We start from the raw sequence: 14541 nt of genomic DNA, 5'->3' as shown, positions 1-14541 counted from the left end.
ATGGACCATGAGGTCTTTTTCTGCCGTCAGTTTTCTATGTTTCTATGTTTGTCAGGTATATTGGGTGGGGGGACCTCAAGTTGGTTGTATGAAGTGAAGTTCTAAAAGTATCAAGGCACCTTGGGAACAGTTGCACCCAGGTAGGCCTTGCACAAATCCACCCACATATCCATTTTATCTTACAATGGATATATGTTTATCCCAGGCATGTTTAAATTCAGTTACTGTGGATTTACCAACCACATCTGCTGGAAGTTTGTTCCAAGGATCTACTACTCTTTCAGTAAAATAATATTTTCTCATGTTGCTTTTGATCTTTCCCCCAACTAACTTCAGATTGTGTCCCCTTGTTCTTGTGTTCATTTTCCCATTAAAAACACTTCCCTCCTGAATCTTATTTAACTATTTATTTATTTATTTATTTATTTACTTACTTACTTACTTACTTACTTACTTACTTACTTACTTACTTACTTACTTACTTACTTATTTATTGGATTTGTATGCCGCCCCTCTCTGTAGACTTTAACATATTTAAATGTTTCGGTCATGTCCCCCCTTTTCCTTCTGTCCTCCAGACTATACAGATTGAGTTCATTAAGTCTTTCCTGATAACGTTTTAAGACCTTCCACCATTCTTGTAGCCCGTCTTTGTCAATATCTTTTTGTAGGTGAGGTCTCCAGAACTGAACACAGTATTCCAAATGTGGTCTCACCAGCGCAAAATGAATTAAAATCATGGAATAGAGTTGCAAGGAATGAAAGAGCTATAGCGAGGCACATCCTCTACAGGTGATCCACAAGGGGAGATGGGGTCAAAATTTATTTATCTAATTGTTAAGATGGTGCCTCCAATTAATGATCAGAGCCAGATCAATGAATTTTGTTCTTGGTCATCAACTTGAAAAGTTAGCACGCTTGAAAATAACTACAGATACTTTACAGTTTATTTGCAGATAATTTATGATGGTAGCTTGGAAATGTTTTTTTTTTGTTTGCAAAAGTCACAAAAAGGAGAATGCTTGTTTTAGTCCTTGAACTGCTAGTTTTGCTGGGTGCAAGTTACTGAATGAGCAGTGCCAATTCACTGTTGAAAATGGCACCTTAATGGTCTTAGCATTGTTTTCTTGGCATGGCAATAGGTATAACTTGGCAATAGCAGTCGCATTGTAGGAAAAATAAATAAATAATGGCAGGAGCAGCCCTGACAGCATGCAAAAAATAACATCGGCGGATCCTAAGTGAGATCATTTCAAATTCACCAAAATGAATGCTATCATCCTGGAGACTGGGACTCCCTAAGCAGTCTCTATAAACCTCACAGCTGCAAAGTCAAGAGTTAGGTCCAGGCACTTAACTATACCAAAAAGAAATAAAATAAATAACAACAATTTTGTGGGAATTAAAAGAAAAAAGTCACTGCAGAGGAGTTTGATTTAATTTCGCCAAGAATTAAATTAATTCCATCCACATAATCATGGTGCAGGAACCACAAACCCCAATCAATAGTCCTGGTTTAACTGGTAGCCTTCCAAGAAAAAGAAGTGGAGGAAAGAAATGAAGAAACTCCAGTTGCCTTTTTTGATTTCAGTGTTGTAATCTCAGCAAACACTAAATATGCCTCCTAAATGCTTGCAGGCTTCAGGGATGAGCCAAACCATGTGCTTCTGGTTGCTTGAAGCCATTCTTCTTGCAAGCAATCAGTGATAATCAAGGAAGGGGAATTTTGCCTCTTGCACCTGTGTTCCATAAATATCCCTCAGTTATCTCATGTTCTCCAAAAGTACTGTAAATTGACAATACAGCCTAACAATAGTTTCTAGTTTATGAGTCATGGTGGCGCAGTAGGTGGAGTGTAGTACTGCAGGTTACTTTTGCTGACTGCTGGCTGCCTGCAATTTGGCAATTCAAACCTCACCAGACTCAAGGTTGACTCAGCCTTCCATCCTTCCAAGGTGGATATTTTTTGGTTGTATTTTATTATTAGACTTGGAAGGGACCTTGCAGGTCAATTGATGTCTGGGTAATTGAAGCCTCCCATTATTATTACTGTGTTATTTTTCTTACATATATGTGCTAGCTGGTTGGTAAAGAGGCAGTCCATTGTTTCTGTTTGGTTTGGTGGTCTGTAGTATACTCCTATTGTGTCACACATTTTTTTTCTTTAATGTTGACCCATATGCTTTCTAGATAGATTTCTTCTCTTGTTACTTGTATCTCTGTGGCATTGTAGTGGTCCTTTATATACAGTAAAATTCCACCTCCTTTTCTGTGTGAACTATTTTTTAAAAAAGTTTGTATCCTTTAATCTGAGTGTTCCAGTCATGGGTTTTATTCCACCAGGTTTCAGTTATTCCAACTATGTCGGGTTAGTCTTCGTGGGTTAGTATTTCCAGTTCACCCTGTTTGTTCCCCAGGTTTTGTGCATTTGTAAAATGGTAAAATGAGGACATTTGTTGGCGATTTAATGACTCAGTATACCGCTTAGAGAGGGCTGTAAAGCACTGTGGGGCAGTATGTAAGTCTAAGTGCTATTGCTGTTCTCAACATTAACAACTTCCAGGTTGTGTGGACCAGATTTCTCATCAATGACCATGCTGGTTGTAGAAATTAAAGCCGTCCATCCGTCCATCCGTCCATCCGTCCATCCGTCCATCCGTCCATCCGTCCATCCGTCCATCCGTCCATCCGTCCATCCGTCCATCCGTCCATCCGTCCATCCGTCCATCCGTCCATCCGTCCATCCGTCCATCCGTCCATCCGTCCATCCGTCCATCCGTCCATCCATCCATCCATCCGTCCATCTGTTTATTTATTTGTTTATTTGTTCATTTGTTCATTTATTTGTTTGGATTATATGCCGCCCCTCTCTGTGGACTCGGGGTGGCTCACAACAAACAAAAAGATACAACATAAAACATGTCTAAGCCAATTAATAGAATAATTACTTTAAAAATTATCTTAAAAACTAGTCATATTAAAGAATGAATGATTCCATCCATACTATCGCATTCAATACATTTACTGGATAGAGGCTGAGGTCTAGTGACCCTAAGCCTGCTGACATAGGTAAGTTTTCAAGTTCTTACAAAAGGCAAGGAGGGTGGGGGCAGTGCAAATTTCTGGGGGGAGTTGATTCCAGAGGGCCGGGCCCCCCATAGAGAAGGCTCTTCCCCTAGGACCCACCAAACGACACTGTTTAGTTGATGGGACCTGGAGAAGGCCAACTCTGTGGGACCTGACCGGGCGACGGGATTCGTGCGGCAGAAGGCAATCCCGCAGGTAATCTGGTCCCATGCTATGTAGGGCTTTATAGGTCATAACCAACACTTTGAATTGGGTCCGGAAACCAATTGGCATCCAATGCAGTCCGCGGAGTGCTGAAGCAACATTGGCATATCTTGGTAGGCCCATGATAGCTCGCGCGGCTGCATTTTGCACAATTTTCGAACACTTTTCGAAGTTTCCAAACACTCTTCAGAGGTAGCCCCATTGCAGTAATTGAACCTCGAGGTGGTAAGGGCGTGAGCGACCGTGAGCAAAGACTCCCTGTCCAAATAGGGCCACAACTGGTGCACCAGATGAACCTGGGCAAACGCCCCCCTTGCCAAAGCAAAAGATGGTGTTCCAAAGTCAGCTGTGGATCAAGGAGGATGCTCAAGTTGCGGACCCTTTCTGAGGGGGGTCATCAATTTCCCCCCAAGGTGATGGACGGACAGATGGACGTGTCCTTGGGAGGCAAAACCCACAGCCACTCCGTCTTGTCTGGATTGAGTCTGAGCCTGTTGGCACCCATCCAGACCCTGACAGCCTCCAGACATCTGAAGATGCTTTCCAAGGTTGGGAAAGAACTGGCTTAACTATCCCAGCTAGGAAAGTTTTCAATGTAAGTGACAGGCAGAGGACAATGTCTGCTTTCTTTATTTTTCCAGGGTCTTTGAATCCCAGATGCTCGGGTACCCTGAGCCTATTTGTAGGATTTCCTCTCAATGCTCTCCCGTTTCTCTCATCTATGACTCCTGTAGAAAGAAAGTCTGTTTTTGAAGATGGTGATTATTATCCTTCGTGCAGGGCCATCGGTGACCGGAAAGTGGGCGCGCACAAGATTTTGCTTCGTGCACATGTGCAGAAGCAAAATCTTGCTGGGACACGCATGCCTTCCTGCCAGTCACTCAGAGCTATGCGTGCATCGCTCCAGTAGTGGCGGTAAGTAGGAAACCCTGCCTTAACTGCAATGATTCACATAACAACCATGGCAGAAAGGTTGTAAAAATGGGGCAAAACCTGCTTAACAACTGCCTCACAATGACAGAAATTTTGGGGCTCTGTTGTGGTTGTAAATCCGCACGAATCCCAGCGACCGGTTAGGTCCCACAGAGTTGGCCTTCTCCGGGTCCCGTCGACTAAACAATGTCATTTGGCAGGACCCAGGAGAAGAGCCTTCTCTGTGGCGGCCCTGACCCTCTGGAACCAGCTCCCCCCCGGAGATCAGAACTGCCCCCACCCTCCTTGCCTTTTGTAAAGTTCTTAAGACTCACCTCTGCTGTCAGGCATGGGGGAACTGAGACATCTCCCCTGGGCCTATACAGTTTATACATGGTATGTTTGTGTGTATGCTTGCTTTTAATAATGGGTTTTTTAGTGTTTTTTAAATTATTAGATTTGTTCTTACATTGTCTTTGTTATTGTTGTGAGCCGCCCCGAGTCTACGGAGAGGGGAGGCATACAAATCTAATGAATAATAATAATAATAATAATAATAATAATAATAATAATAATAGTAGTAATAATAATAATAATAATAATAATAATAATAAAAAATAATAATAATAATCAAGGACTGCCTTTATTTATTCGTGAGACCAATGATTTGTATGTATATATGTATCACATGTTTTTTGCTGAAATTTTAAAATTAAGGGAGACTAGGATGGCACCATTTCATAGAAACATAGAAACATAGAAGTCTGACGGCAGAAAAAGACCTCATGGTCCATCTAGTCTGCCCTTATACTATTTTCTGTATTTTATCTTAGGATGGATATATGTTTATCCCAGGCATGTTTAAATTCAGTTACTGTGGATTTATCTACCACGTCTGCTGGAAGTTTGTTCCAAGGATCTACTACTCTTTCAGTAAAATAATATTTTCTCATGTTGCTTTTGGTCTTTCCCCCTTGTTAAGGTCTCATCAGCTAGCCACACCCTTACTGGGATTTGATCCGGCAGCTTAACCTCTAGTCCACCAGACCTGATCCTTTCAGCTCTGTACCAGGGAGGGGTTATATGTTTTTTATGTCGGATCACGCTGGTATATTGAAGGAACGTCACAGCTCCTTTTTGCCTCTAGGCCCAACACATTTTAAATAATTGTAAACTTGGTATTTATTATAATTTTATTATTTCAAAAATATAAAAATGTTTACAAGTATCATTTTATTGTTTTTTCACTGCATTTTAACTAATTTTAAATAATCGTAAACAGCCAATAATTAAACTGATTGTGTTTATTTTGCAGATTCAATCTCTGAACACAATAATGACAGTCAAATTAACCTTTGAAAACAAACAAAAACAATAAAACAATAAAAACAATAAAATGATACTTGTAAATATATTTACATTTTTGAAATAATAAAATTATAACAAACACCAAGTGTACAATTATTTAAAATGTGTATACATTTTTTGGGGACACCCTGTATATATGTTTGCCCTAGCACAAGGACAAAAGCACCAGCCTGAAGAAGATGAGTGGGACCTCGTCGAAAGTCACCAGAAATCTCTGAAACTTACAGGGGAAGAAACCCGATAATGAAGCATTCTGCGTCCAGATATAGAGCGATGACTGTTTGTAAATGCAAATCCTTACATTTACAGCTAATTGAGGTCATTAGTCTGAATTCAGGACCGATGTTGTAATTGCAATGTGATCTGTGCCTTCCCTGTTTGTAAGATCTTTCAGCTTTGATTGACCTTAAGCAGGCAAGAGAACCAAGACAATGCTAAAACAAACACGGGAAGAAGATACACCTCCCTCCTCTTCTGTGGAGGTCAGACTCAAGGAGCTTCTGGAAAAAGAAAAACAAGGAACCTTTTGTTACCGTCTGGTTGTATAAAGTAAGAATCTCCTACTTGAAGTACGGTAGAAGGTGTGTTTTTTTTTTTTACTCTGTTTTGATAGGTTCATAGTGGTTAGAATGAAAAGCTGCTCTGCAGTATTTAATTTTACAGCTAATGAAAAGCCCAGTATATGCTAGAGCAGGGTTGGGCAATTAATTTTGCCATAGGGCTGCATGAGAAATTGGAATGGTTTTAGAGGGCCGGACTAATATAATTAACTCAGTTCTACCTAATACTGTATATTATTGGGTAGAACTGAGTTAATTATATTAAAATTATAAATTATAATTATATATTATATTACAATACATTAATTATATTATATTATATTATATTATATTATATTATATTATATTATATTATATTATATTATATTATATTATATTATATTATATTATATTATATTATATTATATTATATTATATTATATTATATTATATTATATTATATTATATTATATTATATTATATTATATTATATTATATTATATTATATTATATTATATTATATTATATTATATTATATTATATTATATTATATTATATTATATTATATTATATTATATTATATTATATTATATTATATTATATTATGTTAGATTAATATATGTAGATTGTTCTGAGTTCGGGATTTGCCCCATGTAATATTTTGAGTGTCTATGCGACGTTTCGGTGAAATCACATTCACCATCATCAGGCTGAAGTTGTTAGCTTCGTGCTGCTGTAAATATAGTTTGTTTGCAACTGCCATTTGTTCCTTATAAATAGTGGTGGGGGTGGAGATTTGGTTTGAATATAGCAAATAGATTTGGTGGCTCTGTTTTAATGATTTGATTGGTTGGTCCAAATTTCTGGTAGGTGGGACGTGTCATCACACTTATTCATACTGAGGGGGTGTTTTTCTATTTCTATGGCTTCCATGATTATTCTTTTATATACATGTTCTGTTTTGGAGAGTAATTTAGTTTTTTCGAAGTCAATTTCATGTCCTATTTTTTTAATGTGCTGGAAAAGAGAAGAAGTTTTTTCTTCTTTTTTGACTGCATTTTTATGTTCTGCAATGCGTGCGTTTTTTCTTCAATTAGTTTGTCCAATCTATGTGTCTGCACATGTTTTGCATGGTGTTCCATAGATTCCTTGGTTTTCAAGTTGGATTTTGTCTTTTGGGTTTCTTAGGATGTTGGATATTTTCTGGTTAGTAACAAATGAAGTTTTGATATTATGTTTGTGGAGAATTTTGCTAATTTTGTCTGTGGTGCCTTTAATGTAAGGGAGGAGGGTGATGCCATTATCCTGTTCTTTGTCTTGATTTTTGGGGAATGTCTCTTTTTTGATTAGGTTTGTAATTGTTTTTCTTTCAAATCCATTAGAAATTAATACATCTTTGAGTTTGTTCAATTCAGTTTTCAAGCGTTCATGGTCAGCTAGGTGTTTGGTTCTGGAGATGAGGGTTTTGGCTACTGAGGTGATCTGTGCAGGGAATTGGAAAGGCCAATTAAACCAATGAACAATTAAAAAATGAGCATTTATTGGACTTTTGCAAAAGGGCATGGAAAGAGAATTTCTCCTTCCTCCCTCCCTCCATTTCTCCTTCCTTCCTTCCTTCCTTCCTTCCTTCCAACCTCCACGGGTTAGGTCCCACAGAGTTGGCCTTCTCCATGTCCCGTTGATCAAACAGTGTCGACTGGCGGAGCCCAGGGGAAGAGCCTTCTCTGTGGTGGCCCCGGCCCTCTGGAATCAATTTCCCCCGGAGATTAGAACCGCCCCCACCCTCCTTGCCTTTCACAAGTTGCTAAAGACCCACCTCTGTCGCCAGGCATGGGGGAACTAAGATACCCCCAGGCTTATATAGTTTACGCATGGTATGATTGTGTTGTATGGTTTTAATGTTGGGTTTTTAGATGTTTTTAATATTAGATTTGTTATACTGTTATTATTTTGTTGTGATCCGCTCCGAGTATATGGAGAGGGGTGGCATACAAATCTAATAAATTATTATTAAATTATTGAATTAAAAATAAGAAAGAGAAAGAAAAAGAAGGAGAAGAGAGGAGACGAGGAGAGGAGACAAGAGGACAGGACAGGAAGGATAATGAATTCCTAGAATTTCTTTCATTAAAACTTCGTTGTTGACATTTCCATCTTCGATTCAAAGCAACATGTGTCCTGATGCCAGTGGCCGGCTGCTGTAAAACCAGTCTGGCAAAAAATAAGTCCAGGAGATGAAGTTTTATTTCTGATACATTGCATCAGATGTGTCTGTTTTAATGGTTATGCTGAAGCCATTTGTAAGGTATTCATCTATCACTCCAGCTATTACAATGAAAGGCATGTCTGGGCCAGAGTGATAGATGTGCTGCTATCATTAACAGTAAGGTACACTTACTGCAAAGAAGTTGTGGTGAAACAAGGAGATTTGTCAATTTCGCCACTGAAGAGAGAAAATAAACTAGGTCTTTGAAACTTTCTTGTACCACACAGAGAAACAACCATCAAAGGTCGGTTAGTATTGCAGGGGGGAGTGTACTGTGAATGTCATGTTTGTGTTGTGTTGCCCGACACCCTTTATGGTAGAGATTTAAAAAACTAAATTAAAAAAATCCACCACACAATTCTATGTATAGTATACTGTATCTCTCTGCATTGAATCCCCACTACTGATTATCCTGAACGTTCAGATGTTCTAAAGTTGAACCAGGATAAACTCATAAAGACAATCCCGTTTTGGAAAAGCATCAGGCCTTGAAATTGACACAAAGCGATAGAATGGGAGAAATGGATTTGGAATCTAACTGATTCAAGGAAGAAAGGTGGAATATCAAGAAGATGTCTCTTGATGTCACCTTTTTTCATTGAAGCAGAAAGCTCCAAATGTCACCACTTCTCCCCCTTCTGTAAATAGGACTGCATAGTACTTCTACTCATAGTTGCTGCCTATCAGAATAGAATTATAGAGTTGGAAGGGACCTTGGAGGTCTTCTAGTCCAACCCCCTGCTTAGGCAGGAAACCCTACACTACTTCAGGCAAATGGTTAGCTAATCTATTTTATTATTATTATTATTATTATTATTATTATTATTATTATTATTAGTATTAGTATTAGTAGTAGTAGTAGTATTAGTATTAGTAGTATTATTTATTAGATTTTTATGCTGCCCTTCTCCGAAGACTTAGATTATATATAAGAGATTAGATTAGATCTTATATTTTGGTCACCACACTACTAAATGTCAGTTTTGGTCACCACACTACAAAAAAGACATTGAAACTCTATAGAGAAGAGGAGAGGAGAACAACAAGGATAATTGGAGGACTGGAGACTACAACATATGAAGAGCGGTTGCAGAAGGACCAGAGGAGGCATGATAACAGTGCTCCAATACTTGAGGGGCTGCCACACAGAGGAGGGGGTCAGACTGTTTTTAAAGGCACCAGAAGGCCAAACAAGGAATAATGGATGGAAACTGACCAAGGAAAGATTCAACCTGAAAATAAGGGGAAAATTTCTGACAGTGAGATCAATTAACCAGTGGATCATCGAGCTTTGAGACTTTCAAGAGGACATATCTATCTATCTATCTATCTATCTATCTATCTATCTATCTATCTATCTATCTATCTATCATCTATCTATCTATCTATCTATCTATCTATCTATCTATCTATCATCTATCTATCTATCTATCTATCTATCTATCTATCTATCTATCATCTATCTATCTATCTATCTATCTATCTATCTATCTATCTATCTATCTGAGATTAGGTTTCCCCCCACCCTCCTTGCCTTTCGCAAATTCCTTAAAACCCACCTCTGCCGTCAGGCATGGGGGAACTGAAACATCTCCCCTTGCCCATGTTGTTTTGGTGTTAGATTGATTGTGTGCTTGTTTTTTTAATATTCTGGGGTTGTTTTTAATGAATTTTTTAGCTTAAAATTGTAATTGGATTGGTGGGTATTGGATTTGTTATTATGTATTGTTTTTACCTTGTTGTGAGCCGCCCCGAGTTTGCGGAGAGGGGAGGCATATAAATCCAATTAATCTAATCTAATCTAATCTAATCTAATCTAATCCAATCCAATCCAATCCAATCCAATCCAATCTAATCTAATCTATCTAACATGTATGTATGTATGTATGTATGTATCTATCTATCTATCTATCTATCTATCTATCTATCTATCATATACTCACTTATTTACTTATTTATTTGTCAAACATGTATAGAATAATAGCAGTTTCTATGAACATAAGTAAAAAGTAACAATAAAAGAGGACAATAGGACAGTAGGACAGGGATGGTAGGCAGACCTCTTAGAAACGGGGAGAGGTCGACTGTAGACAATCTAAGGTTAAAGTTTCTGGGGTTTGGGGTAGAAACCATAGAATCAGGTAGTGCATTCCAGACACTGATCACTCTATTGCTGAAGTCGAGTTTAGAGCGGTTTACATTTAGTTTGAATCTATTATGTGCTCATGTATTGCTGCGGTTGAAGGTGAAGTAGTCATTAACAGGAAGGACATTTGGGTATATGATTTGATGAATTACATTTAGATCAGACCAGAGGCGACATCATTGTAAATTGTCTAATCCCAGTATTTTAAAACCTAAACGTTCCCTTCTACTCTAACAGTAATCTAATCTAATCTAATTATATATTATAGTATATTATACTATATTCACACACATCTCATGCCAAGCATGGAACTTGAAGGAAAGTTCCTGCTGGATTCCAGAGAATTTTTGCTCAAAGCACAACAGTCAGAACTAATTATGGAATCAGGATGACGTAGTGGTTAAGAGGGCCAGACGAGGATAGAGCTCTCAATGAGGCGCACGTGGTACCATTAGTCAGCCTTCCAGTATCCTGCCTTCTTAAAAAGATGATCTTTATTTTCTTTACAAAACAAATAACCAATGGGAAATGTCATGCTGCAAAGCAGACTGCTAGCCTTTGGCACTAGCATTATTTTTATTCTGCGTGAACCCTGTATGAACACGATAGGCATTTTTGCAAAAGAGCTTTGTCTGGGAATATGCTCATCTGCCCAGTAATAAGTCATATTGCAAAAAATGCCCATGGTCTTTTGCATCTTCCAATACAGTGTTCCCTCGATTTTTGCGGGTTCGAAGTTCGCGAAAAGTCTATACCACGGTTTTTCAAAAATATTAATTAAAAAATACTTTGCGGTTTTTCCCCCTATACCATGGTTTTTCTCGCCTGATAACATCATATGTCACTGCCAAACATTCATCTGCCTTTAATAATTTTTTAAAAAATAAACTTTAATAAATAAACATGGTGAGTAATAATATAAGTGGTTGCTAAGGGAATGGGAAATCACAATTTAGGGGTTTAAAGTGTTAAGGGAAGGCTTGTGATACTGTTCATAGCCAAAAATAGTGTATTTACTTCCGCATCTCTACTTCGCGGAAATTCGACTTTCGTGGGCAGCCTTGGAACGCATCCCCCACAAAAAGTTAGGGAATACTGTGTACCCAAAAAGAACATAAGAAGAGCCATGCTGAATCAGGCCAAAGCCCATCGAGTCCAGCATTCTGTGCCATACTGTGGAGCACCAATTTTACATGGGGATCTTCAGCAGAAGAAAGCAAAACCCTTCTTGATCCCCAATAAATAGTACCCAAGGGAATCTGGCCTGCCTCAACCAACACTTGGACATCCGTTTCAATAACCATGCTTCATAACCAAGCTTCATAAAGCTTAGACGCTTCTAAAATAGGACTGCAGAGATCATTTAGCCACGAAACTCACCTTATGTCGGTCACTGCACTGATGTTAATATCCCAGGATGGCTGTGACGATCAAAATGAGGAGTGGGAGGCACTTTGTACACTTCAACGGGCTGCTTGGAAATGAGAAGACCAGCTTTGACCACACACTGTATTGTCTTCTTGAACGAGCCACGGTGAAATGATGAATGAGCCCGAGGTACAAAAAAGGGCGAGGACCATAATATAAAAAGGGGGAGGAAACATTTTAAATAATGGAAGAAATAATTGCAAATCGTAACGCTCAACTTTCTTTTCAATGGCCAGATGATCAAATACCTGGAGACTAAAACATATGAAGAATGGTTGCAGAATTTTGGTTTGATTAGTCTAGAGAAAAGAAGAATTGGGGTGACATGAAAGCAGTATTCCAATATTTGAGGGGCTGACACAAAGAGAAGCTTCCTAACAGGGATGGCAATTAACGAGTGGAAAAAGCTTGCATTCAGAAATCATGGGTGCTTCATCTCTGGATGTTTTTAAAATAGAATAGAATAGAATTTTTATTGGCCAAGTGTGATTGGGCACACAAGGAATTTGTCTTGGTGCATATGCTCTCAGCGTACATAAAATAAAATATACATTTGTCAAGAATCATGTGGTACAACACTTAATGATTGTCATAGGGGTCAGATAAGCAATGAAGAAGCAATATTAATAAAAATCTTAGGATATAAGTCATACAGTCAACATGGGAGGAAATGGGTGATAGGAATGATGAGAAAAACTAGTAGAATAGAAGTGCAGATTTAGTAGAAAGTCTGACAGTGTTGAGGGAATTATTTGTTTAGTAGAGTGATGGCGTTCGGGGAAAAACTGTTCTTGTGTCTAATTGTCGTGGTGTGCAGTGCTCTGTAGTGACGTTTTGAGGGTAGGAGTTGAAACAATTTGTGTCCAGGATGTGAGGGGTCAGTAAATATTTTAAGAAGAAACTAGATAAATTTTTAATAATTTTTTTTAAATTAAATTTATTAAAAATTTTTTAAAAAAAAATTTAAAAGAAGAAACTTGTCTGAAATGCAAAAAAGAAATCTATTTATCTATCTTTATATCTATCCACCCACCCACCCACCCACCCACCCACCCACCTATCTATCTATCTATCTATCTATCTATCTATCTATCTATCTACTCTATCTATCTATTCGATTTTTATGTGGCCTTTCTCCTTAGACTCAGGGCAGCTTACCACATGTTAGCAATAGCACTTTTGAACAGAGCCAGCATATTGCCCCCACAATCTAGGTCCTCATTTTACCCACCTCAGAAGGATGGAAGGCTGAGTCAACCTTGAGCCGGTGATGAGATTTGAACCATTGACCTACAGATCTACAGTCAGCTTCAGTGGTCTGCAGTACAGCACTCTACCTGCTGTGCCACCCCGGCTCATTTATTCAAACAACAACCTTGCAAAATAGTCTTACAACAATCTAACTTAGTAAAATATTTTTTTTTACCCAGCTTCATCCTCTCATCAACACAGAGCATAAACTTCAACTGATTAATTGGTGGTGGAGATCAATTTCAAGAGAGACAGGGGAGTTCTAATCACCAGGTCTGATTAGAAGTGCACAAGCTTTAAGTAGTTTTAATATTGGTCTGATGAAAAAAGAGTGAGAGAGTGAAAAAAAATGTAATATTTAAAATTGCTTCTACTTTCAAGCAAAAAATTGGAAAACTTTTTATTTATTAAAACGGCAGGTCACTTTACATTCTTTTTGAAAACTCCAAAAGAGACACTTACAATAAAGTTTGGTGATATGCAGATGTAATGAAATTTAATCAGTGCCATGAATTGATTGATGAGTTAGAAAGCAGAGGGTTAAGTAGCTGAACGTCTTTGAAAATACATGCATAATGCAGTTCTGGGAGGCTCCAATTTCACAAATAAAACCATCCCAGCGTCAAATGTTGCTTCCTGTTACACCGAAAAGATCAGGGACAAAGATGAACGGATGCTTATCTGCCTGATTCTTAAGAAATACCTTACTTGTCCTTGGCAAAAACTGTGTCCACTTCAAACAGGATTTAGAGCAGGGGTCCTCAAACATGGCAACTTTAAGAACTCTGGGAGTTGAAATCCACAATTCTTAAAGTTGCCAAGTTTGAACATCTCTGATTTAGAGAAATGGGACCAAGTGCAAAGAAGAGAAATGAGGATGATCAAGGGACTAGAAACTAGAAACTGTGAAACAACATTGAAAGATACTGCACCTGTTTAGCCTCAAGAAAAAGTTGAGAAGGGATGAAGCAGATCTCTTCAAACACTGGAAATCTTAGCTTGAAGATGTATGGACTTCGAGTCCCAGAATTCCATAGAATTCTCACACTGGTTGGGGAAGTCTGGGGGTTGGCCAAGGTTGAGTGGCCAAGGTTGAGAAACACTACTTGAAAGGATGTGGCACAGAAAATATATATACAGTGTTCCCTCGATTTTCGTGGGCTCGAACTTTGTGAAAAGTCTATACCACGGTTTTTCAAAAATATTAATTAAAAAATACTTTGCGGTTTCCCCCCCTATACCACGGTTTTTCCCGCCAGATGACGTCATATGTCATTGCCAAACTTTCGTCCGCCTTTAATAAATATTTTTTTAAATAAACTTTAATAAATATACATGGT

The 14541-nt window shown here is 38.2% G+C and overlaps 1 protein-coding gene across 1 annotated transcript in view; it reads left to right on the top strand.

Annotated features, from left to right (window-relative positions):
* LOC139165304 (guanine nucleotide exchange factor subunit RIC1-like) overlaps window positions 1-14541 on the top strand; it is a gene marked incomplete at its 5' end in the record, with an annotated part of 229116 nt that overhangs the window by 112680 nt on the left and 101895 nt on the right. The window lies entirely within an intron of this gene.

This window comes from Erythrolamprus reginae, chromosome 3, assembly GCF_031021105.1.
Source record: "Erythrolamprus reginae isolate rEryReg1 chromosome 3, rEryReg1.hap1, whole genome shotgun sequence".
Lineage (NCBI taxonomy): Eukaryota > Metazoa > Chordata > Lepidosauria > Squamata > Dipsadidae > Erythrolamprus > Erythrolamprus reginae.
Note: the sequence above shows the minus strand (reverse complement) of the source record. Positions and strands in the feature narration are given on the sequence as shown.